Source organism: Pezoporus flaviventris, unplaced genomic scaffold, assembly GCF_033815535.1.
Source record: "Pezoporus flaviventris isolate CSIRO_AGI_PZ_B2104156 unplaced genomic scaffold, CSIRO_AGI_Pfla_v1 ptg000015l, whole genome shotgun sequence".
In the NCBI taxonomy this organism is placed as follows: domain Eukaryota; kingdom Metazoa; phylum Chordata; class Aves; order Psittaciformes; family Psittacidae; genus Pezoporus; species Pezoporus flaviventris.
Genome location: NW_026892563.1, coordinates 10,064,851 through 10,092,688, shown reverse-complemented (window position 1 = coordinate 10,092,688; position 27,838 = coordinate 10,064,851). Strand labels below are relative to the sequence as shown.

At 45.7% G+C, this 27,838-nt stretch overlaps 1 long non-coding RNA gene across 1 annotated transcript in view; it reads right to left on the bottom strand.

The window, feature by feature from the left end:
- Positions 1-1,115: 1,115 nt before the first annotated feature.
- The window catches only part of LOC133269289 (uncharacterized), a 52,898-nt gene continuing 26,175 nt past the window's right edge, over positions 1,116-27,838 (bottom strand). Inside the window, exons 2-3 of the long non-coding RNA XR_009743400.1 lie at positions 7,207-7,273; positions 1,116-1,467 (exon numbers count right to left, since the gene is read on the bottom strand). This is a non-coding gene — a long non-coding RNA (uncharacterized LOC133269289). The remainder of the gene's footprint in view (positions 1,468-7,206; positions 7,274-27,838) is intronic.

Here is a 27,838-nt window from a genome sequence, read left to right as displayed (position 1 = left end):
TTGGAGTATATCTTCAGTCATTGCTGGGCCTCACAAGACAATGGATGAGAACAAAATCTTTCTCCCAGGGCTGTTTTTATTGCCCAGGATTATGAGCAGGGAGCCTGGTGAGGCCGAGGTGGTGTTGGTAAGTCACTGCAAGGATTCACAGGGATGGCATTCTATTTCTGCACACATGTGTCCAGTTACAGCGGAGAAGGGGGCCCTGAAAGACAGCCTGCAGAGACTCTCTAGTGGAAAAGCCTGGCATGTCCATTCTCAGCCCAAAGCAGGGCAATTCAGCACCAGTCCTGAGACACCTGATGTATCCGAAGTTCAGTTAAGTATCTGCAGGGCCCAAGGTTTCTTTTGGTCTGAGTTTAACCCTTGCTCTGTTTCCTAGTTTTAAAGACAAACCTTCTGACTGCCTTTAAAAAAAAGAAAATTGTTAAGCTTTGTTTTTTTTTTTTTTTAAATGGAAAGAGGGAGACATGTCCTGGGAAAGATCTTAATAGTGCACACATTCTTAATGCCTTGGCTTGGGAGTTGTTATGAATTCCCAAGTAGATCCATCTACTGCCTCCCATTGCTATAAGAGTACAGACTATGGGTCATAATTCCTGTTAACAAAATTTCCTCTGAAATAGGCATGCACTGGTGTTTTCAGGAATGACATGGTGCATGCCTGCCTTGCATTGTCCTCTGCATTGGGCAGCTACTGAATATGTGAGAGAATGCTAGGATGGTTTCCTGGGGCATGTGGAGGGAGACTGACTTATCTTTACAGACTTCTGGGGAATTTCTCCTGGAGCTCTGAGATGAAATCTACCAGGCTTCAGCAAACTAGTGAGCATCACTACCGGCTGCTCTACAAATAGGTAAAGAACAAGGCAAAGACTACTGGGAACCATGCTTCAGAGCCCATGTGGATGCTCCTGAGCACACAGCAGGCTTGGCAGGATCCCAGCATCCAGCAGGGGATGGGCATGGCTTTACTCACCTCCAGAGCTCACCTGGTGTGACCCTGGTATGGCAACAACCATAATCAGAGGTAACTGCTCCATTGTGATGATTGGTGCTGCCTGAGGATAAGGGTGAGAGGAACAATCTATTAACAAGACCTCTTTGGGGGTTGTTTTTACCTGTAATAACCTTTATTTCCCCACATTTCCTCTCTGGCAAACAAGTGATGGTAATGTGTAAGAGCTTGAGGAGCAAGCTGAGCCTCCAAAAGCAGATTTTGACACATAGATGAGGATGTGGGCACCTTGTTTTGTGGTGGAGCCACATCAGGAACTCAGCACCTCGTTTCTTGGTCATTCAGAGCATACACACTGCCGAGGCCTCATGCTGTTTCTTGTTAGCTCTTCAGCAGCTCACCAGGCCCCAGCTGGCAGTGGCTAATTGCAATCAGCAGGTGAGAAATGTGGTGCCTCAGCAGTGGAACTGGTTCCAGGTCTGGGACACATTCTGGGAAATGGAGAGTGCCTGGAAAAAGAAAGGGGATACCTTAAACCTGAACTTCCGTGAAAAGCACTACTTGAGGAAGACATCAATGCACAGGACAAATCACATTTACTGGAAGTTATAATGGGACAACCTAATGTTAAGAGATGGGAATCTTTCAGCATTCACCTCTGGTGGTTTCTGCTTGCAGTCTAATTTGACATGTCTGTAACATGGCTTTTTTTTCAAGGCTATAAGCATCCTTCTGAAGCTCAATGGGCAGTGAGAATATAGTGCCTTACACTTGGGCCAGCAGTTCAAATATGGCTCAGAGTCTCAGTGTCTGACATTGCCATCAGCTGGTGGCCTCAGGTGGTGGGCAGCTTTCCACTTCACTGTGGGTGTTGTGTGGGAACCAGGTATGCCAAAGCCAACTTACGGAACAAGTGTATGTTCTGTGTCTTGTAGCAGCAATTGCTTTTAGATGATTTTGTCTGAGCTAAAGATATCTCCACCATCTTGTCAGTCAGAGCCCGCAGCAGAGGAAACGGTGATTAAATCTGCAAAGAGAATTTGCTGCTTTCTCAGCCTGAGAAGTAGATCCTTCGAGGTCAAGGTTGAGTCACAAAAGCTGAGAAGCTTGCCAGGCAGCAATGTAAGTTCCTCTGTTGATAAATTCAAGAGGACTTCCATTTCCATGGCTAGCAATATAGTATCTTGACAGGTGCTCAGTTATCACAGCAGTAGGTATGTTACAGGACACAGAAAGCTATGGATGACGGATACATGTTTGAGCACCTCTACATTTTAACGGGGTATTGTGAACCTAGGATTCCTCTGAGGTAGATGAGTGAGCCATTTCCAGGTGGTTTAATCAATGGAGAATGAAGGTTTCAGTCCTGCAAAACAAGCCACCACCTTCTTCCAAAAGAATTCCCACATTACCTCCCATGTAAGGATGGCCAGAATAGCCGATTTGTGATATTAGCATATGTGCTGAGCAGTTCCACATCAGTGATGCTGCATGCAGCTGCTGAAATGAAAAAGCATTGAGCAGCCTGGGAACAATGGGAGAGATGCTTGGATTCTTCTAATGTGAGAGGCATGTCTGTGTTTATTTGTTTGCAATTGTGCCAGTGTTACAGGGCCATCAAGGGCAGATTCTGCTAGATATAGATCAGTGCATGGGCTGAAAAAGCAATTAACATTTTGTTATCATCCCGTTCATATGCAATTAAAATAGGGTCGATTCCCCTTCAGATAAAGATGCATAAATAAGTAGAGACCAGATTTGGGTCCTAAAGTAGACAAAGGTATCCTGAAAGTCGTAAAAGATCACTTGTCAATTCAGTCACTCAGACTGAAATGCTGCAGGAAAAGGTGACTGAGACAAGCGGAACACATGGGAAATGGCAAGCAAAATGGTGAGATAGGATGCATACAGCTTTTTTGTTGTTGTTTCAAAACCCGATTTTAATTGCTGTGGGTTTACAGATTAATGAAACAATACATTTCTTCCAAAGAAAACAGCTGTTTGGTGGGTAATTTTAATTACAACCTGGTGATAACCTCCCATGGGAGTTCATCTGAGCTGCCAAGTAACTTTCTTAACAAACAGTAAAGACAGTCATGAGACTGTAGATAGAGAACTAACAAGTGGAAACAATTGTGCAAACTGAAACATAACTTCGTCCCTTGCGTGCGTATCTCTGAGTAGAGGAAAAAGCTGGAGAACACAGACCACTTTGTCATGAGAATACAGCTAGTACCAGTATACGCACAATCACTATTGCTAACTATCAGCTGGTGCAAAATGGCACAGCACATTTAATGCCAATTGATTGCACCCCAGCATGCCACCCATTAAGCAATTTGTTGAAGCACTCAGTTTGTATGCACTGCTTTGGGGTAGCCTCCACGGCTGAAATTGCTGCTAAATAGCTAGAATCAGGTGCTCCTTGGGTCAAACTGGATAGTGGTCACTTAGCATGACATTAATTGTCCCAGCAACCAAACACTGTAAAAACGAGCTTCAGCTGTTTTAGAGTGGTAAAGTTTAGAGCTAGTAGAGTGGTAAAGAATGCTAGTGACACTCCCTGTCTGGTGAAAGCTTTTAGAGCCTTTCACAAGCTGCAAAAGAGCACATAAATGATCAAAGGCAGTAGGGTGGGTGCATTATTGTTCTCATTAGAGCATCATCTGCCAATTTATTGCAGCAAGAAGCCAACAAAAGAAAAGCCTTCTCTCTGTAAAAAACCCAGGGTGCTTTTTATGTGACATTTAAGATATTCCAGGGCTGGGCACGGGTTGTTGTGGCTGTAGTCCTTGCTGAAGCCTGGCTCTCTATTTCTAAGAGCAAAAGCAGGCAGAGGAGATGGCAGTGAGGTGGACACAGCAAAGACCCCAGCACATGGCTGCAATGAAGGCAGTGAGGGCACAACAGGCACCAGCTCATGGCCTGGACTGTCTGGTAATGTAAAGCACACACAGGATTTCATTATAATGAAAACCTGCAGATTCTTACCAGACTGTTAATTTTTCTTCATACAAAGACATACGTCACTGTCTTACACACATGCTTCCAGCCACACATTTATTAGACAAGGTGGATATGTTTTTTCCCATTTTCACTTATTTGTGGCCTAGATCCAGCTGCCTTTGAAACATGTGGTTTCTGTAGTACAGGACCAAACATCTTAGGAGCTCTTGAATTACAAGAATCCTAGTCTCCTCTTCTTGCAATTGTTCATCCACCCTCAGACACATTCTAATGGACAGGCTAAGAGTTTTGCTCAAGATATGCTGTTGGAAGAAATACTATTACTCGGGGAGCAGGCAGGTTTTGGCCATTCATTTACCACAAAATTTGTGGTATAGTCAGCAGTTCACTGCATGACTGCTAGAGGCCAGGACTTAGACCCTGTACAGTAAGAACAGGGTAACAGGTAACCCTAGTTCTGCTCCTCAATATACAAGCCAAATAGTCAGGCACTGCAGGTCATAGTGGTATGAGCAGCTCTGGCGATGTGCTCAATCTCTACTGGCATCAGCTGATTGCAGGAGCATCAGAGGTATCACTCCCTGGGAGAGAACCTGGAAGCCTTGGTGCCTTCACTGACCCCTATGGGGCTGGATTGGGCAGCAATCTGGCATCTGCACAGCAAGGCCTGGGAAACTGTCTGGGAGCTCTGCACACAATTGTAATAGAGGTGCAATGAATTAATAAAGGCCTGAGATGCTCCAAAGACCTCTGTGTGCTACACACAAGGCTCTTTGCACTTGCTAAGGAAGGTGCAGGATTTAAACAAGCAGAAGCAGCCTTTCACTTCTAAAAAGAATCTAAAATTTGGAAGTTTAGGGAAGTGGCATACATGTGCTCTCTCTTCAGACAGAAGTGTCTTAAGATGGACTGGAATCCCTCTTGCCTCTTTGCTTTCTCAGCTGTATCAGCCCTCCTTGGAGAGAGGGAAAGTGTGGAGAGCAGAAGAGCAGTGGCCTGGTTATCCTAATGAACTAAGGATGCCCTCCTCCCACTCTGCTGCTCTGAGCCCAGCCAAATCTACCAGGTGAAATCTGGCTGCTGCCAGTTTATAATGGGCAGTGCCACACACAGCAGCTTATGCCCTGCAGGGCAACCTAGGGAAAGGGAAATCCCAACACACAGAAATTCTTCCCACCATTATACTTAGAAGCATGAAGCAACACAGGGGACTGCTCTGTAGTATAGCACTAACCTAATAGCATCTCATTCACAGCAGTGCAGCTGAAAGCTGATGTAGAAGGATGGACTACCCGGATCTTTGCAAAAGATAAGGGTGAGAGGGCATTTGCGGGAGGGATTGCAAATGCTTTACCAGCTGCACTCCTGCACCAGACTTCAGAGTGCTGCCAGCACCATATCATCAAAACCTGGAAAGGAGGTTTTGAAGCAGCCTCCACCACTGTGCAGGACAGGCCATCCAGACGTCCCCTAGCACTGCATTGTGCCTGGTTTGCAAAAGCATCTGCTCCTGGGCAAAGCCCTGGACAGCTCTGATTTAGTCACCACCCCCCAGGGGAAGCAGGGACCCCAGGCACTTCAGCAAATCCAGGCTTATGTGTTTCTAAGTTTTTAAGTTTTGCTGGCCCCTCCTTTTCCTTTATGGCTGTAGATCAGAGACAGAGAGAGGGCAGAGAAAACAGATAGTTTGTCTAAACAAAGGTCAGACTTGCTGCTCAAGGGGCAATGAACCAGTGCTGTTCTGCAATGAGCAGCATAACACCGTCAGGTCACACAGGTAAAGAGTCCCTTTGGGAAGGTGAAAGCACTACCCCTCTGATGCAATTCCTATTGTTTATGGAGGCATGCACAAACTCACACAAATTGGACAATTAGATAATACTCAGATAGCAAGTACCTTCTAAGTTACTCAGGTAAAATCAGGCAGCAAATACAGCAGAAACTCCTGTTCAAAACATCTTATGGGGGCAAAACCATGCCCCAAACAAGAAAAACCTAGTTTTTAGCCATGTACCTGAGCATGTTGCCAAATACAGGGTCAGCAAACTACACAAGAGAGGGCCAGGTAGGTAACTAGCACTGGCTACTCTAGCAGGTGGACCTACCAGACCAAATGAAAAGCTAAAATTCATTGTTTGCACTGCATCAATGACAGAGCTAATTCAAAATGTGAGTAAGCTGTGTAATTAGGTTACCTAAAATTGTCTTTTACTTCTCATTCTTTAGGAAGGAGGCATTGTTTTCTATCTAAGAATGGCTATAGCCAAACTGTAAAGCTCACAGGGGAAGAAGTGAAACAACATTATTTCACTAGAGTAGACATCACTAATTACCTTCTTACCTTGTAGAATGTCAAATTAGTTGAAAAAATAGATCAAGCTACTCATAAATACAGTGATTAAAGTGATCAAAAGCTCATAACAGCACGAAGAGTGTGGCAAGGTTGTAGTTGTGCTCTAACACCTGCGTTTCATGATGGAAGATAACGAGGCAAGGCGAAAGGTAAACATGAGCATTTTGCAAATGTTTACACTGAATTCCACAAATCATCCCACGGACTCTTGGATTTAATCTCAGGCTTCAATCTGAAGGTGAGTTTTTCCAAAGCAAGGCAAGGCTTGTAGGAAGAGGTAATATTCTCTCTTCTGACCTTCAATCATCTTCGCTACAAAACACTGTTATGCCATTATTCCAGAGGCTCATTTATGTTTTGAAACATAAAGAGATCCTGCACAGGTTTAAAAGACCAGTCTAACTTCTGGGCCAACATTCAAGCCAAACTTCAGATTTTCTTCTAAAGTCGACATAGGCACCCATCCACCTCTTTATCTGGAATAGAAGGAGTGATCTCATGAATTCACTGTATTTAATATTTATCTTCACAATGCTACTGTGTGAACTAAACATTAAGTATCTCTTTACACATTTGAAACAACCCCATGTAATAATCAAAGACAGGACTTTTCATAAGTCCTTTTAGTCACATGGCAGAAGGTTTAAGGTTTCTCCATAGTCCATGGAGAAACATGGGCAATAGAGGAGGGTAATTTATTGAAACTCCCAGCTCCCTTCACTAGCCTTCGAGGCAACACAGCTTTGTAATTTAGACTGTGGTCTTATCACAGGAGCTTCCAGTGATATAACAAGAATTAGGTGCAAGTCTTGAGTGACTTGACCAGCGTTACACTGGGAGTCTGGGGCAGATCAAAATTTAAACCCATATTTCACTGGGTCATAAACCATTGCATATAATCAAATTGTTTGATTGTTTTGGCTCTTACCTCAGCAAGTGGATAGTTGCAATAGATGAGTTCATCTTGGAAATTTAGGTTTGACCAAATTAAAAATCTGCAGGAAAGAAGCAGATGAAAACTAGCAAATGACAGTCACAGTGCCCATAAGCGCCCTCTTGTACAGCCCACAGAAACAAAAGAACCTATGTTAAGTTCAATAGATCTGGAGTTAAACCAGTGAACCCCATATGAAATATAACTGGCTGATGCTATAAAGAAAGTCCCCCAAATTAATATTATTTTGCCTGAGATCATTTACCTAAGCAAACAAAGCCAAACAGATACTCAATGGATGCAAGCCAGACTACTCTAAACTCTGTTGCATTACTTTATAGCAGGACTAAATTTGACCCAGCCTATCTAACAGGATGTTTGATAATCAGGATGTCTTTGAGAGATCTGAAATAATTGCTGCTGCTCTTGGCCTTGCGGTTCTTCAGCAGATAAAAGGGGGCAATTCTGCAAAGTTTTCACAGACATTACTGGAAATTCTGGAGAAGATAAGATTAAGACTGATGAAATACACACAAGTATTGTCTTTGGCATTCTCATAAAGTGTTGCAAGATAGAAACTAATTTCCTCTTTGAAGCTGAGCAAAATTGAACCTTATGGTGCAGGAACATTATGATTTGCACAGGAAGAGAGACTGCAAACAAATCAGGAATGAGAAACTTTAAAATCAGTTGTGTCCTGGGTCCAGCAGTAGCAGTCATGTTTCTCCTTCGTGGTAGCTGGTGCAGTGCTGTGTTTTGACTTCCAGCCTGGGTGCAGTGCTGTGTTTTGACTTCCAGCCTGGGAACAGTGCTGGTGATACCAATGTTTTCGGTTGCTGCTAAGTGATGTTTACCCTGACCAAGGACTTTGTGAGGCTCATGCTCTGCCAGGGAGGAGGGGAAGCCGGGAGGAAGCAGAGATGAGGTGCCTGGCCCAGGCTGGCCAAGGAGGTATTCCATGCTACAGCACGTCATGCCCGGGGTGGGGGGTAACTGGGAGTTACCCGGAAGGACACGGGCTTCTGGGTTGGACTCATTTCTTGGCCGGTGGTATTGTATTCTCTTCCCTTGTTATTTTCCCTTATCATTGTTGTAGTTGGTGGTAGCGGTGGTGATTTGTGTTGTACATTGGTTGCTGGACTGTTCTTGTCTCAACCCGTGGGAGTTGCACTCTTTTGATCCTCCTCCCCGTTCCTCTGGGAGCGGGGAAGGGGAGAGCCCGGGGGGGGGGGCAGGTGGGGGGGGGGGGGGGGGCTCATCGTTTGCTCTCAGCCCGGCACTACTCACTGGGAGTGAGTGAACAAGCTGTTTGGTTAGGGTTTAAACCACGACAAGTTAATAATCAGTTGTTTTGCTTATTTGCATTTTCTGTCCTGAAAAATATGATTTGGGAAGAAAGAACCTTCCTGTCCTTAATTTCTTACCTGGAAATTATTTTCAGTAAAAGGTAGGCATCATTCCTATCATACCTCTGCTCATTAGTAAACCATGCAGAGTCACTCCTCTTACTACTAAACATCCCCAGCGTTGGGAAGCAGGCAGCAGTACAGAATCATAGGATAGTTTGGTTTGGAAAGGTCATCTAGTGCAAACCCCCCTGCAATGAGCAGTTGGTGGTGTAGGTGCTGTTCATGGGCTGTTCACTGTGTAGTGCCCTGGGAGTCCCAGGCTCAGCACGAGACATAGAGGCAGTGGAACTGCCTGAAAACTGCTGAGACCATGAGGCTCCACAACAGTTAACATTTGAGTGCAGAGGAGAGGATAGGGGAGGGAAGTGGTTATTAACAGTTCTCTCTCTGTCTAATATACAGTTTGGTAAATAATTCAGAATTAAGAGAATTCAGCCTTTCCTTGGCTACTGTTGCAAGAATGGACATTGGTAGGCATGACTGAAGACATACACGTTTTCAGTGTTTACAGCCAAGCGTCTCCATTGCTGGTTGTTCTGCTACTGAGAAAGGGAGGGAAACTTTATTTTTCCTGTATGTGCAGCTAACAATTCCAGGAACACCTCCCTGCTTCTCCTCCCACTTGCCTTTTTCCCTTTCCTGGCTCCTCTCCTCTGGGATTTGATAGCACCAGCCTGAGGCTCTGGGTTGTGCTAACATTGCTTCTCCGCTCTTTCTTCCAAACCTCCTAAAAGGAGTAAAAAGTGAAATCTGTGGGTTTGTTTTGCAGAGGTAGATCATGGGAAGAGCAGGGATCACACAGTTCTCCTGCAGCTCCAGCTTTGGGTGCCTATGTGCTGCTCAGTGTGGTGCTGGGTGGTGGTGTGCAGCATGCCTCCAAGCCCTCACTCAGCTCAGGATACCCACTGTGCTGCTTGGGCACAGCCTCCTTTCTAGATTTATGCCACTTTTCTTGGTGCCTGGCCTCAGCAGTCAAAATCTTGAGCAAATTCTGGCCCTTGTTTAATCCTTGCATCAGTCATCCCACTGGCACAGCCTTATGCCAGTGGCAAAAGTAGGAAAGAGCCTGACCCCAAGCAGACCCAAGAGATACCTGAGGGAATGCAGTTGTATTTGAGAGACTCATTCCTCAAAATATCTTCCAGGCACTAAAATCTCAGCATGCACTGAGAGGCTCTGAAAAAGATAAACACAAAATCTGGATACCTTTAGAAGTGGAAATGCTGGGGTATGGAGAACAGTGGGAGCCACAAGCTTTCTTGCTGCTTCTGTGTGTGCGGCTGGATTAAACGCCAGACATGTTTTTATACTATAATATATACTATATACATCTCTTCTGGAGGACAGAGAGAGGCAGCACAGCAGTGAGAACAGCAGGATATCTGTGAAGGATCTGGTTTTGCTCAGGTACTTCCTACAGCCCTGGTCTATGCTAGGGGAATGTTTCCCTTCTGTGTGACTGTGAAGCAGGGATATGTCTGGTTTGTCTGTCACACAGGGATTTTATGGCTGATCTCTAGAGTGAATCAATTCCCCTGATTTCTAGTTTCCGGCTTTGACCCTAAAACTGTGCTTCCTGAACAGTTCCTGCATACATGCAGCAAGAAGAACGGGGAGCGTATCCTGGTTTGTGACCGTAACACCGCAGACCAGTGGTGCACTGCTCACCATGCCAAACAGACCATAGCAAGTGGTCCACTGCCATGTGCTGTCACATCAGGTCACCATAGCCAGGGAGAAGCCAGCTCCCTGCACTGGGGTTACCACATGTGCCACTTTAAAGAGCTGCTTTTGGTAAGCACCCTGATGTGGCTGCAGCCGAGATCATGTCTCCTGGCCCCACAGGTCATTCATGATCTTCAGTTCACAGCCTGGCATGGCCAAGAGCAGACCACTAGACACTGAGCAGTGAGTCTGCTTGGGAAGTGCTTCACTCCTAGACTTCTTTAAAAGGAAACTGTTGCATGTTTTGCAGGCATAGGAAGTCATGATGCGGTACTTCTTCAAACAGAGAATTCAGAAAAGGTTTTAAAGTTCTGTTTGAAACATTTTGTTGTATTAGAGTAATGATGTGGTGTCTCTCTGACCAAGCTTGGAAGCTAGCAAGACCTAATTTCAGCATTTAAATGTGATACTGTCTGTTTAATGCCATAATAACATTGTCTGGAAAGCCCTACAAAGGCAAAAGACTTTGGCCCATGCTGTAAGGAAAGTTTTGGTTGGAGAAGGCACCAGTGAAAGTAGTGCAGCCATGATAACTCTGTTTTGCCAGGCATGCACTTACCTCAGTGCTCAACAGGCAACTGTTTTACTGTATTTACATTTATAAAGCCTTGTCCACTACACCTGGGGCTCTTGGTTAACATAACATATAGGCAGCTGCACCCATACTGATTCTTAAATGGGTCCTCCCATCCTCCTTGGGCATGGCCTCAGGACCTGACCCCAGAAAACAGGCAGAAGAAGGAAGGACAGCAGGAATTTTGCAGCTGTCTCTGGCTTGGTTGCATATTTTCATCTCAGTTTCACTCTCCCCTCAGAGGACTCATTACCCACCTTGCTAGACAGGGTGTTTCATGTCTGTAGGGTGCAGCCATGTCACTCAGTGATGGCAGCTATTTGCTTGGCTCCCCAGTGCTCAGGGCCAGCATGTGGTAAGCAGCACCTTCACATTCCCGCTGATCCCTGCTGGAGCAGCACCGGCCCCTCATAGTCTTATAAGTTGGCTTCACTTTCCTTTTTATTTAAAGCTATAAATTAGCACCTAGGAAAACATCTCAGTGTCAGCCCCTGGCAGTCCTCAATTTCACAGCACGGGGCAATAGAAAACTGAGAAACAGAGAAAAATGCTAGGAAAAAGAAACCAGCAAAATGAAATATTGTGTAAGATGGGTCCTAGCTCCCTTCCCACTCACATTGTAAGATTACTTAGGTCCCCATAGCTTCTTAGTCTTATGGGTATGACGAGAGGTATGTTATTGTTATAATCTGTCCCAAAATCGTGCACAGAATTTCCTAGTGATCTCAGGACTGCAGTGTATGCAATATGAGAAAGGAAGCACAAGAGAGATTCAGCATTATGGATGTTTCTGCAAGAAGGTTTTGTTGAAGCTAGTGTTTAATCCAGATCTCCCACATAACTCACCAGTGATTAAACTGCAAGAGTATACTTGTTCCCTAATTGCAAAAAAATCACCAAGGACCTGTAAGTATTTCTGCGAGTGGGATTGCTGAGTGTTGGCATAATCAGAGAAACCCTTGACTGCAGGCTTTCAAGTGTCCAGATCAGCTCTGGAATTTGGAGAGCAAGAGTGTACGAGGACAAAAAGGACTGGTGAAAAAACAAGCAGTGGGTCAGAGTACTTGGTGCATGCTAAGTGGTGCTTTTTCATTCCCCTCTGAAATCGGATCATGGAGGGAAGGGGGGTCCAGATTAAACTCATGAGCTCCTGAATGCTTTGTACCAGCTCTTAACAAGGTGAAATTTGCATTGCCGTCTAGAAAGGCCTTAGTCAAGTAAGGTCTGGGTATCACCTTGGAACGTATCCTGGATGGGTTGTGCAACCTTTTCTCACGCTGCTGCCCTCACTTCAGTAGCCTCATTGCAAAAGCCAGTTATTGTACTCACTGTGTATATTTGCACCTTTGATGTGGATGTCCCTTTTGTAGTTCCTCCCATCCAGGTATATGGTGCTTGGAAAAGAACCCTATAAATATTAGTTATGAAACTCTTATGCGAGCCTGTGAAGTGGTTTAGGATTTTTCTGTCACATGAAGAAGAGTAAATGGAGGTGCCAAGCCAATAAGTGCTTTGCCCAAGATTAGACCTGTTGTTGGAGTGCAATTGGGGGAATAAGGCATCAATGGGGTCCTGCCTTCAAATTCCTGCCTTTTACTGATAGAGCTGCAGTTTTGAGACTGCATGGTCTTCAAGATATCATCAGTGTTCATTTGGCCTTCACTGAGCCTCCCAATTCCCTGACATTTCATTTAATTTTATTCTCTTTTGAATCCATATGGTTAAAGGAAGAACAAATTTGTTCCCAGACTGACTCTGCCCTGCTGATGCCTTAGGACCTGCCCGCAGCAGGAGGAGGTTGGCTGGGACAGTGTGCAGTACAGGAGGAAGAGGATGCATGAGGACCACTGGGTGAATGTGGTGATGGATGGCTGCAGGGCCACTGCTCAGCCCCTGTGCCATCCAGGTGGAGACTGTGCCCATCCCTGGATGCAACCACCTGGGGTGTGATGATGGCCCATTCTACAGATCCGTATGTTATCTAGATTACACCAGCTTGTGTCATTCCTCTATGTCAGTATGCAAATACAGATTGTGGGGTACCCAGGGACAAAGGGGGAGGAATTAAAGAAAAGAGCAGAGGGGTCTTTTTGCACAGCAGGACCACAAACACCCCAGTTTTCTACAGGCACATTAGACACAGCTCTTTAACCTCTCACCTCTTTTGGTTGTCACCTTGATGGCCAGGTTTGCTGGCATACATGTAGGAAAAAAAGGCTGAAGGTGCCCCCCCCAGCAGACTTGCCACAGCTATTGGATGATCTCTCTCAGCAGCACACTGCTGCCTCCTTAAAGCCTTCACCTGTCCCCTGTCACCACTGATAGCATCACTACCGTGACCTTGAAATCCTTCTCACAAGTGCTACCCTGTCTCTTAGCAGTGGGAAATCAGATTTTCCTTCCCTCAGCATGACTCCCTGCATTCTCATTTCTGAAGAAAGAGCCAGGGAGGGGATGAAGTTTTTCCCTCTGCCGCAGTGACTCTTTTCAGCTGTAGCCCAACAGATTGCTTTGCTCTTCAGCCTTATCATTCAATACCACCTTAATGCATGCGGCTATGCAAGGTTACTATTAGTGACTGATAACGCTGGTGCTGCTGGGTGGAGGTTTTAACCCTAGATGAACCAAAGTCTCCTCTATACTACATGCTTAGTACTCCCTGTGATTTCAGATGATATAAGCTATTATTATTTGTAGAGTGGACTTTTTTTTGTAAACCAGAAAATACTGTAAGTTTGTTGTGTCAGAGGAAGACAAAGAGAAAAGTCAGCCGTTCTGCAGGACCAAATCAATCAGTGGCTTACCATGCATGAAGTGAGTGACAGCTCTGGCCCTCTGGCATTGTAATTTATTCTCCAGTCTCAATCTCTTTGCAAGTATTGCATGTCATGCTCTTAGGAATATATATATAGAACCAGCTAGATGGTTATTTTTAGTGCAACCACAGGTATGGAAGCATTTCTTTTTTTAGCTTCTCTTGGTACAAATATAGAGATAGGAGACAATTGAACGGCCTCTCTGCACCTCTCTTCTCCACTCCTGCAAAAACATCCCCCCTGTTTGGAACTGTGCTTAGAGGAGTCTGCGAAGCTGCTCCTATGGAAGGGTTCTGCAAAGAACTGGTTGAGGAATGATGAGTTTACAGGACATTCCCAAAATTCAGCAATAACCTCAAAAAATCTCATTCCAGTGTGGAAAAAAAGTGTGGTACAAACCAGAAATTACAGTTCCCCCTCCAGAAGTCCTATTTTGAGATTGTGGAGGTCACTGGGGCTGCACCGGTTGGTAAGTGGGAAACCCCGAAGAGCTGAACATCCTCAAATTAAGCACCTGCTCCAAGGTAAGCATCCTCCAATTAAGGATTCCTGAAATCCATCTTCTGTAGCTGACTGGCCCAGGTCCAAGAAAGGGAAGTGTTACCAACTTGGTGAGAACCTGAGGGCTTCCAACCCTTCTGGACCATTTCCAGCCTGGTAAAGTGGTCAAACTGAGGAAATTTGACAGCTCCAGAGTGTAGGTCTGAACACTGGGAAGAAACTGGGGATCAAGGAGTCTGCTGGAGACCACCGATGTCCTGGCTATATGCCTGCAGAGTGTGTCTAACCACAGAGTTCCACATTTTCCATGCAAAAGTTGTTCCAGACAGCCCTGGTTCCAGACTAGGCACCAGAGGGACACTTGGCAGGGAGCTGCTGGCTGCAGGAGTGAGTGTCACAGGAGGGCAGCAGGGGATACGGCATGCAGGCAGCATCCCCAGTGACGTGGGGTATTCCTGATCCTGACAGCTGCATCCCACAGCAACTGTAAGAATTGAAAGTCATGAAAACCAGAAAAGTTCAATGGGTACGCTGACTTTTTGTCAGATCTGAACAGAAACCTCCACCTTGTGTGGCCTGATACCTCTTTTACAGGCTGTTATCAGCTGGTCTGATAAAACTTGTTACTCTCCTTGCACATCTCACCTTGCTTTTACATTAGCTCATGCAGAGTACAAGCTTCCGAATAGCCTCTTGGAAGTGCACCGCAAAAACAAACAGCCGAATTTTAAGTGCCATTGTCCATTTATATCACAGCTTTCTATTTATTTTCTGTTTGGTGACAACTGGTCTGTCCACACATAAGCATGCTCTTTTGTATGTGTACAAATCGATTAGCATGCATCCTTACCTGTGCAAATATGCTTGTTCTTCAGGCAGTGGCGTGTCACAGACTGGCAAGACCCCCACAGCTTATTTTAGGAGTTAGAGGTATGTTTTTCACACATTGACCTCAAACCTATGTCCACACACAAATATCTTTGCTTTTAAACTCTCAGGCCTTGTTTTCCCACTTCCCCGCAAGAAAGAAGGATAAAGCGTATGCAGACTTAAGGGAGTATTTTGTAACCATTGGAAAAGTAGTAAAATGTTCTGCTTCAAAGCAGAGATACATAATCCATGTGTACCTGGCTGGATTGGTCTGAACAGAGCTCCCACAGGGCTGAGGCCACGGTGGTGAATGCAGTGTCACAAGTTGTTTGGAGACAGCAGTGTTTGTATCCTGGGTATCAGTAAGGGCTTGCAAGTTATTATGTCCCTTGCTCAATGGGCGACAGAGAAAAAGAGTGCTTTCAGGAGGGTTTAAGACATGGGGCAGTGATAAATGCAAATCCCCAGTGCTCTGCACAACACAGGTAATGGGTCTTCAGCAGCTTCTCCCTGGTGGGGGGGGAGGCAGAGTCTGGCTGACCTCATCCAGGAGAACAAAAGACAAAAAGATGAGAACCTGCAGGAAGCAGCAGCAGTGACAGAGAGAGTGAGAGGTGTTTTGGGTACCTGAGTCTCAGAGACACAGGGCTGCCCTGGCCACAGCCTCTTAGGGGAGGACAACAAGCCGCTGCCTGGCAGCAGTTTGGCCAAAGGCATGCAAGTGGGAGAATGCACATTTATCATGGATGAAGTGAAGCATTTTTTGGGTCAGTTGCAGCTAACCAAGCATCAGCACTCATCCTGGTGTGGGCATCTCCAAACCAGAGATAAACCCTAGCCTGTGCCTCACAGCAGCCCTGTTGCGCTAAACCGCATGCAGGAGAGCCCAGCCTTAGGGGCAGCCGCTCATGGGAGCAGAGAGGAGCTGCTGCAGCCAGCTCCCAGGGCTCTGTTGCTGAAGCCACAGCCAGAAAGAATCCCAGAGTCACTGGGACAGGGGAGAAATGCCCCTGGGACACAATGAGACACTGACAATTCAGGAGCTGGCAGCCTGGCACTAGCTCTGCCAGGATCCCTCTTTTCAGAGGTCTGAACACCCGCAGGGTGCTGGTTAAAGAAATACATTTTTCCTTGCCTTTTTTCAAGGTTGAGTGATGCATAATCACTGCTGTTTGATGAAGCTGCTTGTTAATTATGCGTACTGAAATGCATTTCCCTCTGTGTCTTCCCAAAAGACATGATGCTGTCCCACAATACACAGCACGGTTCTAAGTTGAGCAGAAAGTTAAGGAAAAATACCACCATTTTCAAGGTGTAAAACGCCTACCATGGTCTTGCATACTTAGCGTACTATACTCTACTCCCCTCTCTGCCACAATCAATACCATTCTGATTTCTTTATCATGGATGATGGGGGATGGAGATGAGCGATCCTGTTCATACTTCAGCTTTGGCATTTTGATTCCCAAACAGCCCATTCACTAGCAGCATAAAAATAATGTAAAAACAAATACATCAAATAAATGTAGCTTGAAGACATCTCTATTACAACCCTGCTTTGTATTCTATAAGCAAAATATGCGCTGTGCATACAAACACTGGGGGAACGAAGGGATGCCGGTATTAACACTGACATATCAAGCAGTTCCTTCATGAGACCATGTTAACTATGCAATCACCCACAAGTATTTACATATCATGAATGATGTTTTCCAAACAACACCTCCAGCTGCACTGCCTCATGCTGTTCTTGGATGAAGTTCAGGAGAAGAATGAGGCCAAATCGGCACCTACAGAGGGTGTTTTACCCACCCCTGAGTTGGGCTGACTCTGTGGCAGTGGAAGCCCCATGCTGCTGGATGTAAAGCACTGTGTCTGACACCCAAGACAGGCAAGTCCCTGAGCAGAAACAGGGTGGACAAGTTGTTAGCTGGATTCAGCCTCAATCTCTGGCCACAAGGTTGGGAGGTTTCTGTTTTTTTGTGTTCTGGTATTGGTTCCTTTGAACAGAATTAAGTGTAGGCAGACCTTGCACACTACTAGGGCTCCTGTTTGGAGCAGTTGTGGCTAATTTGCCACTCATGGGGTGTGGCTGGTGGTTGAACTCACACGGCATTTTTACAGCCTCCTCCAGATGAAAAATAGGTTAATGAGGAAGAAGGTTTGAAAAAGCCACCCATTCTGCAAATAGCCTCCTTCTGCAGATATGCTGACTGAACAAACAGCGCTGGCAGCCCAGAAAGTTTGAATAACTTCATCATAGATCAATGAATTTGACCCACTTCTAAATCCTGATCAATCACTTGTTCAGGTAGGGAACTTTATGACAGTAATAAAACAAATCGTGGTGTAAATAGTCCCAACAACAGTTCAGTTGCATCCGAGTACCAGAATGTAACCAGGCCTTCATCATGTCCAGACTCCAGCACAAGTTACACATTTTACTTGTTTAAATTCCCTTTGTAGACATTTCTCTATTCCTTTACTTCTTTTCCTAAGCCATTGTGATAAATTTGCTCTTAAGAAGACCCTGTTTCATTGAGTGTAGTTTACAGGGTAAAACAAAAAATCACCTCCCCTCCCTTTTTAGAAAGTGAAACATTTGGGAATGAAAGGTGCTAATACTGTAAAAATTATTAACCTATGATCCCCCTACTCAAGCAGAAATCCACAGTGTGTGCAATCACAATGTATATAACACCATGAAAATGCAGCTTACATTTTTATGAACTTTCTTTTCTTTCACATGCTGACGAGTAGAGTAGGCTGTGAATGGGACATCCAGGCAGGATGTGGGAGATTAGGGCTAAACTCCCACTCTGCCCAAGAGAATGTGATCCACTGCTCCCACCCTTTATTAGAAGAGTCTCTTTATCCTCTGTCTTCCATCTACCCTGATGGGAGAGCAGCTGGCGGCTCTCAGCCAGCTGTGGCAAAACACTTGATGGTTTCTTGGCAATAGGAGAAGGAAACAAGTGAATGTCCATGTGAGGTGAGAGAGACACACAGTTGTGCTTGGCAAATATACAGGCATAGTCCAACCAGAGAAATAAATGAATTTAGCATTCAGCTGTATGTTCCTCCAAGCACACCCCACTGCTGGGGTAATTGTGCTGCAGCCAAGGGAGCAGAGCCATGGAGAAGGATTTTTCTCTCCAACTGCAAGAATCCCTGTTGCCCCTCTGAAGTCTCTTTTTCAGTGCTTCATCTCCAGTGATGGACATGAGCAGTGGTCAGGGAGATACAGATGCTCTTTGAGGGGGTTCAGGTCATGCTGCAGGTTCAGGTCCAGAAGAAGGTTCAGAAATGGACCATCCTCGGTCCACTTCTGTGATGCTTAGGCAGAGCCGCACTGCCGTGATATATACCACTGCCATTACAGATACCATGCTTGTAGATACCACAGATAGTACTGGAGTCCCATGTGAACCTGTGCCATTGGCATCCAGTTTCCCCATAGGCAACAGACTTAGAGTAAATTGAATTGCAGTGCCTTTCCCATTGGCCAGCTGGCTGGACATTATCCAAAGCTTGGTGAGTCTCTCTATTGCATCTTGGTGGCTTCTGAACCAGAGTATTCCTGAATTTTGTCTCAGAGCTCCATTATGAACTTTGCATTTACAGCTGAACCATAAAGTGCCTGTAACTTAGGAAAATGAAGCTCGGCTTAGAAAGAAGTCCTTGCTACAAAAAAAAGAGACTGTGAGTACATACACCAGGCTGTCATGTATTGGGCTCACTTGCAGTCTAACTTCCTGCATTATGGATTCTCCAAATATCACAGTTCCTACAAGAGAAGGGGAGAGGCAAGTCCATCATATTTACCACACACGCTTAGCTTAACATTAATCAGACAATTACTCCTCTGTAAGGAAAACATCTGTAGATAAAGTCCAGTCCATTGTAGGACATGGTTCTGCTGACATCAGTCATTCATACTTCCACAAGAAGTGCCACTAAGTATTTCTCAATTATTAACAGGCCTGAAGACAGACGAATAGGTACAGTTATGTCACAAGGGAGACACCTTTATATTAGGAAAACTCTAAGTTAAACAAATCACCTTACTGTAAGTTGGAAGCTCTTCCTGTTTGCGAGGTGAGAATTTTCACCAGCCCAGGTCAACAACACTGCTGAGCCATGGGGCAGTTGATCAGCTCACACTGCAGGGTGTGATCCAGACTCCATTTGGGCATCAGGAAATTTTTATCCACCTTCTGCAGGCACAGAAGCATCTGACAGGATGGGGATGAGCACTGTGTCAGTCAGCATCAAGATGCTTCATTGAAATCTCCCAAAAAATCTTGTCCGAAAGCCCTGCTACCAAGATGGATAAAAAGATGATGAAAGCTCACAAATTTTATCTTCCTCTGGGCTCTTTCTCTTTACCCAGGTCTGTATGTGCTTCTAATCTGTCTCCTGGACCACTGTTTTCCACTTTGACTCTAAAGCTAGCGTGGAAAAACTCCTGACACAGAAGTATGACAGCCCTCTTTACAGATCTGCTCTTCCCGCTGTCCTCCTGTCTAAATTGGACCATAACTTCTGCAGAGAGGCCTGGGAGGGTGAATATTACCCACCACTACAGTCTGTGGAGAACCACTACACGTAGCCTGCAATTCATGCCTCCTTCACACAGCCAGAGTGTGGAAAGTTAAAATCAGCCACCTGGCTGCCACTGCAAACAGGCAAAACTAGCACACTCCCACTGACACCCTTGGGATATAGGCATCTACACAGAACAAGGACCCCTCGGTCTCTTAGCAGAGTCTGTCCATAGTATTTATGTAGAACTGACACTTATGATCATTTATGGAATTGCATGAATGGGGAAAAATGTTTGAATGTTATATTGCTGTGCAGACAGCCACTGCTTGGGACCCTGTCAGCCTCCTGTATCATGATACTAGTATTTTGGTAATAGTCTTATCATCTTCACCTTTGCAAGTGTTCACCTGTGGTTTGCACCTTGGTGAACCACAGGGTCATTTCCAGTCCTGGCAGCATGCTCACTGCCTTAAAATGAACAGGGGGAGCGATTGCATGGGGGAAAAATAGTGCCCTGGAAGGAGGACTTGAGGGAAACCCACACCCCCAGCTTTCTCTGGAAGACCTGGAAAATAGCTGTTTCCTGACCCCTGGGGTAGGTAGATTAGGGAAAGGAGGACAGGTCTGAGAGCATTGACTTCAATGAGCCCTCCAAAGATGGAGGGCTGAGCTCTGACATGGCATCTTTGGGAGTGATGGTAATGAAGGCGTTATGCACTGAGGAGCAATGTGTAGAACGCAAGACATAATTGGGCAGGCACTTTGCATCTACCTGCTACATGGGGGCTAAAAAGTCATGCAATCACTTCCTCAAACAAAGATTTGCAGTCAGGCTGTGTTCATGTCAGTTGAAGGCAGATCATGGCCTCCCAAAGGATTTCTAAGATAGGATAACAAGCACACACACACACACAAAACTGCAGTCTGCCTTGAATTCCTCTGGAGGGTCACTAAGGCACTGCAAAGCCAGCTCTGGGTTGAATTTGCTGGCTTGCCTGTAGCCCTTCCAGTAAAATATGTTTTTCTGCCTGCAAAGCTTGGTACTAAGAAAAGGAGAGATCTGTGGAACTGTGCTGTTTCTGGAGCAGCGGTGCAAACAGCATCTCTAGATTGACTGTTTATATAATCTGGTGTTCCTGAGGACCATATGGCTTGATAAGCACCATACTGCAACACTAAGTGCAGTGTACAGGGTAAGACCAAAGTTTCTGTATCAGCCTGGTAGCTAGTTCCCAAAATCAGGCAGGGATGAATGGGGATGGAAGGAGTAAGAGAAGCATGGCAAGCAGAAAATGATCTATCTCACTGCCACCTTCTCAGCTTCTGGTGGATGTGAATCTTGAAGGACTGTCTGGGCTGGAGCTTGAAGCTCCAGCATGTGCCCTGCAGCACCAGTTAGCCTATCTTCCCAGCTCTGGCCAAGTCCTCCTGAAACTTGTTCACACTGGGGGCCTCCACACTATCTGGTGGCAGCGAGTTCCCCAGTTTGATGACGTATGGTATGGGAAGGCATTCCTTTGCATTTATTTCAAATCGGCTGCCTGGTAGTTTCAAAGGAGTTCCCATTCTGTCCTATCTAATTTGGAGGATGTGTGCCCAGTGGCTAGACCACAGGACCAGATCTCTGAATTAATTCTATTTTTATCTCTGTCATTCTTCTAAAAGAGCAGGTATTATTATTCATTGCAGGGAGCTTCACCTTCAACCAGCTCAATTAAAATTACCCCGAGCAAGCAGTGATCTGGAATTTGGACTGAAATGACATAGTCAAGACTAATGCTCCCTGTATACCTGCAGAGAACAGGCACAAACCAAACCAGGCAATAAAGGTAAAAATTCTATTTTAAATTTCCGGTGCCTGGATCAATTTGTGCAATTGAAACTGCTGCTAACATGTTCCTAAATAACTTGACGTACAGTAAAAGACCATATTATACAGCAGAATGCCTGTAGTTACAGAAAGATAAGACAAGATCCCACATGAAAGGGAAAAATGTGTCATTTCTAAACCCAGCAATTTACATACTGACCTAAGAGCCATCTTTCTCTCTAGCTGTTGTAATTGTGCAGTTCCCTATTTCTATTGACGTGTCTCCATGTCACTTGTCATTTGCCAGTGAAATAGCACAAAAATCATGAAAAATTTCAGCTACACCAAAGAGTGCTTAACAATCTGCATTAGTGGGTGAGTAACCCAACTGCTGGGAGAGGTTCAAGCGTATAAAGGTGCTGCTTAAAATGGGAAGTGGTAAGTGTCTGTGTTAATTATAGTCTTGGGCACATGTCAATACTGTTGTCCCACAAGCAGGGTTCTTTTACCCAGTGTGCAAAAGCCAGGCAACACTGAGTTGAGATATTTGCTTTTATTACGATTCTGCAGAAAAGGGTGCCAGGCATCTAACACAGCTGGCATGCCTTCTAGGAAACAGGTAAAGCCTTTTATACAAAAGGCTACCAAGGGGGTAAGCATATAAAAATAGGTGATTGGTTACCAGCGCTTTACATAATGAAATCTCAAGCACGCATGTCTTGATTCTTACCCAAGTCATTACACCAGGGTGGTCCTATATTTACATATAAAATCCCCTCCTACAGGTGTGGCTTTTAGTACTATAATCATCCAAGGTAACTAGAGGTTATACCTTTATCCTATCAGTTACCTCTAAGTTACTGTTCAACCCTACATCCTGGCGCGGGTCCTGCTAAAACAATAGTTGACCATGAAATAAGCACTTACAGTATTTTTCTCCCGAGGACTTTCCATTCCCATTCCTAGGGTTCCAGGACAGACCACCATAAGTGCTCATTTTTAGATTTTTAACCCCTTTCAACATCAGTGCCACACTCACAGCCCAGCGTTAATGAGGTACTTTTCCTTGTTTCAGAGGCAAAAATCCATAAGGAAAGTCAGGCATCCTTTCTGCAAGGGGTCATTTGCATCCAGGATGTGTGCAAATCACTTTACCTTTATTTAGAAACTAAGGCAATCAGAACACCCCAGGCCCCTCCTGTTACCTCAGAAATATCATTATGAAGATGCTTATGCCACAGAGGCTTACTATGCTCGGTTTACTGGGACACTGGAAAGTGCATTTTCAGCCATTTGATCAGCATTTTCCCGAGGTTCCTAATGACTTGCAAAAATCTGCCCAACAGTAACAACCTCAGGGAGGCTCCATTGTCTCTTCTGAGAACCCTTATTTGTTTTCAAAATGAGAAATTTAATTAGGCAAGGTTTTTTTTGGAGGAGGACTTTGTGCCATGTGCCCTCAGCAAGCAAGCTCTGTGTCACTTCCTAGTGCCACCCAGGAGACGAAGCCTTGGTAGAGCTGAGGATCAACTAGGGCAAAGGAAATTAATGCAGTTTTAAACTGGTTCCCTCTGCATTTTCCCACATGTCCAAGACAAGCAGCTGAGCTCACCTCCACCTTATGGAGTTTGCCCCTGTGCCCATGCTTGGGCTCATGCATGGGTTTCATGGGCAGGAGAAGGGCTGGGGGGTGAGACTGGGGCCACAGCTGGAGGTCCTCCATAGCTGCTCTGGGGTTGGCCAGGAATGCCACTACATGCAGCCAGGTGGCATTCCCCTGGCATGCAAACAAACTCATCCAGGCAGGTGCAGAAACAGGGACAATCAGGTGTCACCAGCATTCTTATGAGCTTTCTCAACTTCCACCATCCTAAAAGTGTCCCACACTCATGTGGCACACTTAGGAATCCCCAAATACTCTCCATTAAGTCCCTAATTGCTGCTAATTATTATGAGGATGATTTGTGAGAGCTGGTAGCGTGCTTGGTGCTGCGGAGATTGCAGAGCAGTGCCAATCCCCAGCTGGTGGCACTGGCACTGAAGGAGACACAAACATCACAAGCAACATCTGGCAGCAGGTTCAGAGCCATCCCAGGGGCACTGAGAAGGATACAGCTCCCTCACAGGGAACCATGGGGTAAGGGTAGACACAGCACAGCACTGCTGTGTCTGGTTGTGCTGCACTCTTCCTTGTCTCTCTTTTGCCAAGTTGTGTTTGCAGGCATGCTCCCCAAGTTATTTTGAAGACAGGCTGGCATTGCAAGGCACTCAGGGTCTAAGGAGAGGAAGAAGATGAAGACAGATACTTGCTTTTATCCGGCAGGAGAGAGTGAGCCACTGGAAAAGTTCCCCTTCATAGGATAAGACTCTTCCTCTTCGGATGGCAGAGTAACACGCATAGCTCCCTACCCCGCAAAGGGAAAGCAACTACCTGTACGTAAGTGCCCTCAGTCAGTGATTGCCTACTAGCCTCCTCTTCCCCATCCATTGTTCTTTGGAGAACGATTTTTCTTAGAGCAAATGTTTCCTCTCTCCTTGGCTAAACAAAACGGGCTAAATCAGTGATGGCATCTCCTACAGTGCCACTTATTTAGTTTGCTGTCAAAATCATTGTATGTATCATTTTTGCACAATTTTATTTCACAGCATAGGATTAATAGAGAAGGAGAGGGGGCTTAAAAAAATCAGTTGCAAACAGCATGTTCTGATGTAAATGAACAGTCTCCAGCAGCATTTGCAAATCTGCAGTAGTGCCTTGCGCATCAGACTGCAAAGGAAAAGTCACTGGGGTCCTGGCGACAGAGGAGCTTTTTCTCTTTGTTTTTTTTCTTTATGTTTTACAACCAAAAGTGGGGAAAAAAGGCTGATAACATGCAGCTGAAAGCTAAAATAGATACTTAAAGTTCATTAAGTTAGAGAAGGAATTGCTCAATATTCCAGAAAGAATATGCTTAAGGTCTACGGTTCTGAACCATGCTGCGGGATGCTCCCCTGAATCAGGCCTTCCTAAGGGAGCTCTGTGTTGGGCTCTGCAGTCTCCATCTCCTGTGCAAGAGGAGTGCAAACCAGAGACAGTCATTTCCCATTCAGCTCATGTGGCCATCGGCAACTGATTAGCAAAAGGGAAACTGGCCAAGATTATTTTTAGCCTAACAGCATCCCTTTAAAGTCTGCAACACATTGATCTACGATGAATGTGTGCCTGAACAAAGTCCAATGCAAAATTCCTTCTAAAAATTACGTAGAAGTGAATGCAAATGTACATGGGAGTTGGAAGCTCGGCATGCAGACGGCTGCCTGTCTGTCAGGGCAGCTCTCTGTGCCGTACAGATTGACCACTCCCTATCGGAAGTCATTCGGAAGGAAACCCGTGCCTTACTAGACAACCCCTAATTTTCATATCTGTTATCTGGGCATCGCAGCAATGGCCAGAGTGAGATTACACAGGTACATAGATGGATGCTTTACATTGCCTTCTAATGACCAAAAAAGGGCCCTGGAGAGAATGTGTCACTTTGCCCCAAGGGAGGACACGATGGGTGACACATCTGTGATAACAGTAACTCAGCTACTAGTTTCTGCTTGCCCACTTTGTATGCGTGTAAACTTTGCCCTAAATAGCAAAATACCACATGCCATGAGGCTACCCGGTCATAATGCTCTGGTTTTGTATCAAGGTTTTCACTGAAGTGTCTGAACAACTGAAACAAATGCTGTAAGCAGCTTGTTGACGTACCTCCTAAGCTTGCTATTGAAAGTCCAACAGACACATCATGGACCCAAAAATGGGAGTGTAAATGACTTCGTGGGGCTGCTTCCTACCCCCACCCATGTGGTGGGTTGGCTCTGCCTTTTCTCAGGTGGAACGGGCTACTCAGGAGGGGAACAGAGAAGCTTTGCCTTGAACCTTGCGGGACAAGTCATTGCCTGAAATGACTCACTAAGGTACGACAAGCTTTGTTTAGAAACTGATATATACAGCCAGGGGCCCTCGGAGACTGTAAAGCATCTGTTTGACTCCCTCGGCGGGTTAGCTGTGTGTAAATCATTTACACACGCTACAACCTGCTCCTGCTCCCCCTCCTCAGCACTCACTGTTTGTGGTGTTTCGCTAATAAAACATCTCCTGCCTTTCCACTGGCGAGCGGCTCAGGACACACAGCCTGGAGTCTGACCTCAAAGCAGGCTGGGATTTGAATCTGAAATCCACTCGGTTTGATCTCGCAAGAATCGCCGTGCTGCACAGCTTGTCCGTCTTTAGTAGAAAGGCATGCCTTCAAATCCATGCTTTTCAGAGGCCTGTCTGGTTGTCAGCTGCCATCTTTCGAGAGAAAGATCTAAAATTAGAGAAAAGCTGCCCTCCACTGCTGGAGCACACTGCTGCTGTGACATATGAAAGCAGGAAAAAGCTTCAAATAAAGGTCTTCTGCTTAGGCTCACAAGCAAGAAAGGCTTTGGGTCTCCTCTGCCCAGATGGGCGTTTGTTGGGATCTGATTTAAATCGGCTGTCACACCACCAGTGCTTATCTTTGTCTGCCTAAGCGTTTATACTTTGCTTGTCATCATAGGTGCTGTTATTTTGATGGAAACATACAGATCCAAGGGTTTTCCTTTTAAATACCTTTCCTAGAAATCCTGGGGGATGCCAGGAGACCCTACTCTCTTCCATAAATCAGTGAAGAAGAAAAAAACCCTCTACGTGGAAACAGCAGCTCGAGACTCTTTGTACACAGTGGTTGTGATGATGTGTGGACACTGTGCAGGGGCCAAGCTGTGGCTGCAGCCCTGGGGACCTTGGGTTCAGACCTCTGTGGCCTTCAGCCAAGGTTGTCCTCAGGAGCCCCCTGAAACCTATCACCAGTGGTAACACCCATGTGTTAGGGGTCTGGGGCACCTCTGCCATGTCCCTACTACCCTGCTGCTGCTCCTGCCGCTGTGGTTTTTGCACACTTTTGCGTGACTCCCATTAAATGGTGTTTTCCCACCCTGGAGGGATTAGTGGAGCTGACAGGGTTAAAGCTGCTCTAAAGTACCATGGCATAACAGCCCAGGCATGGTGCCCAGGGGCAGCAAGCCCTGGGGACACCCCCTACTAGTGCCAGAAGGGAGAGGAACTGGTGGCACATCAGGGCAGGAGAATTAGGATGAAAAATAAGCGCAAGTCTCCCACTACCTGAGGACAACAAAGATGCTGTGGAAGAGCAGGATTTGGTTAGGAGCAAGGCAGTGTGATGATTTACCTTTTAATTTGTTCGGCTCACTGTGTCCCAAAAACAGAGACCCTGCTCTAACCCAGCAAGGGTATGCTGCTGGGAATCACAGCAAAGAAAACACAAAACCAATGTCCTTGTCTTTTTTCCCTGCCCCATCACCCTAGCATCCAAATGACACTTCCCTGCTGTGTCACAGTGGCTTGCTGTGAAAATATCCCGGGGTTTGGGTGGAGTTAAAAAGGGGTTTACTTACTAAGAATAACTGCCTCAGCAATCACCTGGTTGAACAAGAAGTTGCTCGGTAGCTGAATTACTTTAAAAAACACTAGCCAAAGGTGAGTGCGCTGAGGCTAAGCTCTCACCTCACAGTCAGAGTGCATGGAGAAGGAAGCAGTATTGGCACCAGGAGAGCAGGAGGACAGCAGGACCAAGGGAAAGGTGCAGAAATGGCACGAGTGAGGAGGCTTTGCTTACGCAGGATTGCAACAGGTGTCTGCAAACACATCACAAGCATGCCTTCAAAAGACACTTTTCCATATTGTGAACCCAAGAAAGGCTGCCTGTGGTCTTCATCATCCGGGGTCTGCCTGCAGCAGGGCCCTGGCAGCTCCAGCCCTGTGTGCCTGCACCGCAGGCTGCCTGTGGGAAAGGCTCTTCCTTGGATCCTTTTTGCCACAATAACACAATGGAGACTTTGCCATGTGCCTGGCAAAAACAGAGGCTTCAGTGCACTGGAAATAGCCTGCCGCCAGCGACTGAAGCATCAGCATGTTTTCCAGACCATTTCAGATCGCTGGAGCTCTTGAGACAGAACGGTAACAGGGGGAAAAAACAAAATTAATAGCTATAAGTGCAGGTGATGCAGGCACACTCAGTACAGGGCACAGTGTGGAAGGTAGAATTTTGTGGGTGAAAGCCTAGGTGTGGCTGGAACCAGCCTTGGTCTCAGACTTGGTCAATGGTTCATGTCTAATGGAATGCATAGAGAAAAACTGAGGGAGAATTAAGCTAAAATGATTTGTATAGAGATTGAAATTGAAAAAGATAGGGAGACTGTACTGCTGAGTCATGAGGTTCAGACTGGAACCCCTGGCTTTCTAAACTCCCAAAGGAGCCTAGGTGAGGCTCAATCCAGTCTTAGTCTCAGACTTGGTTAATGG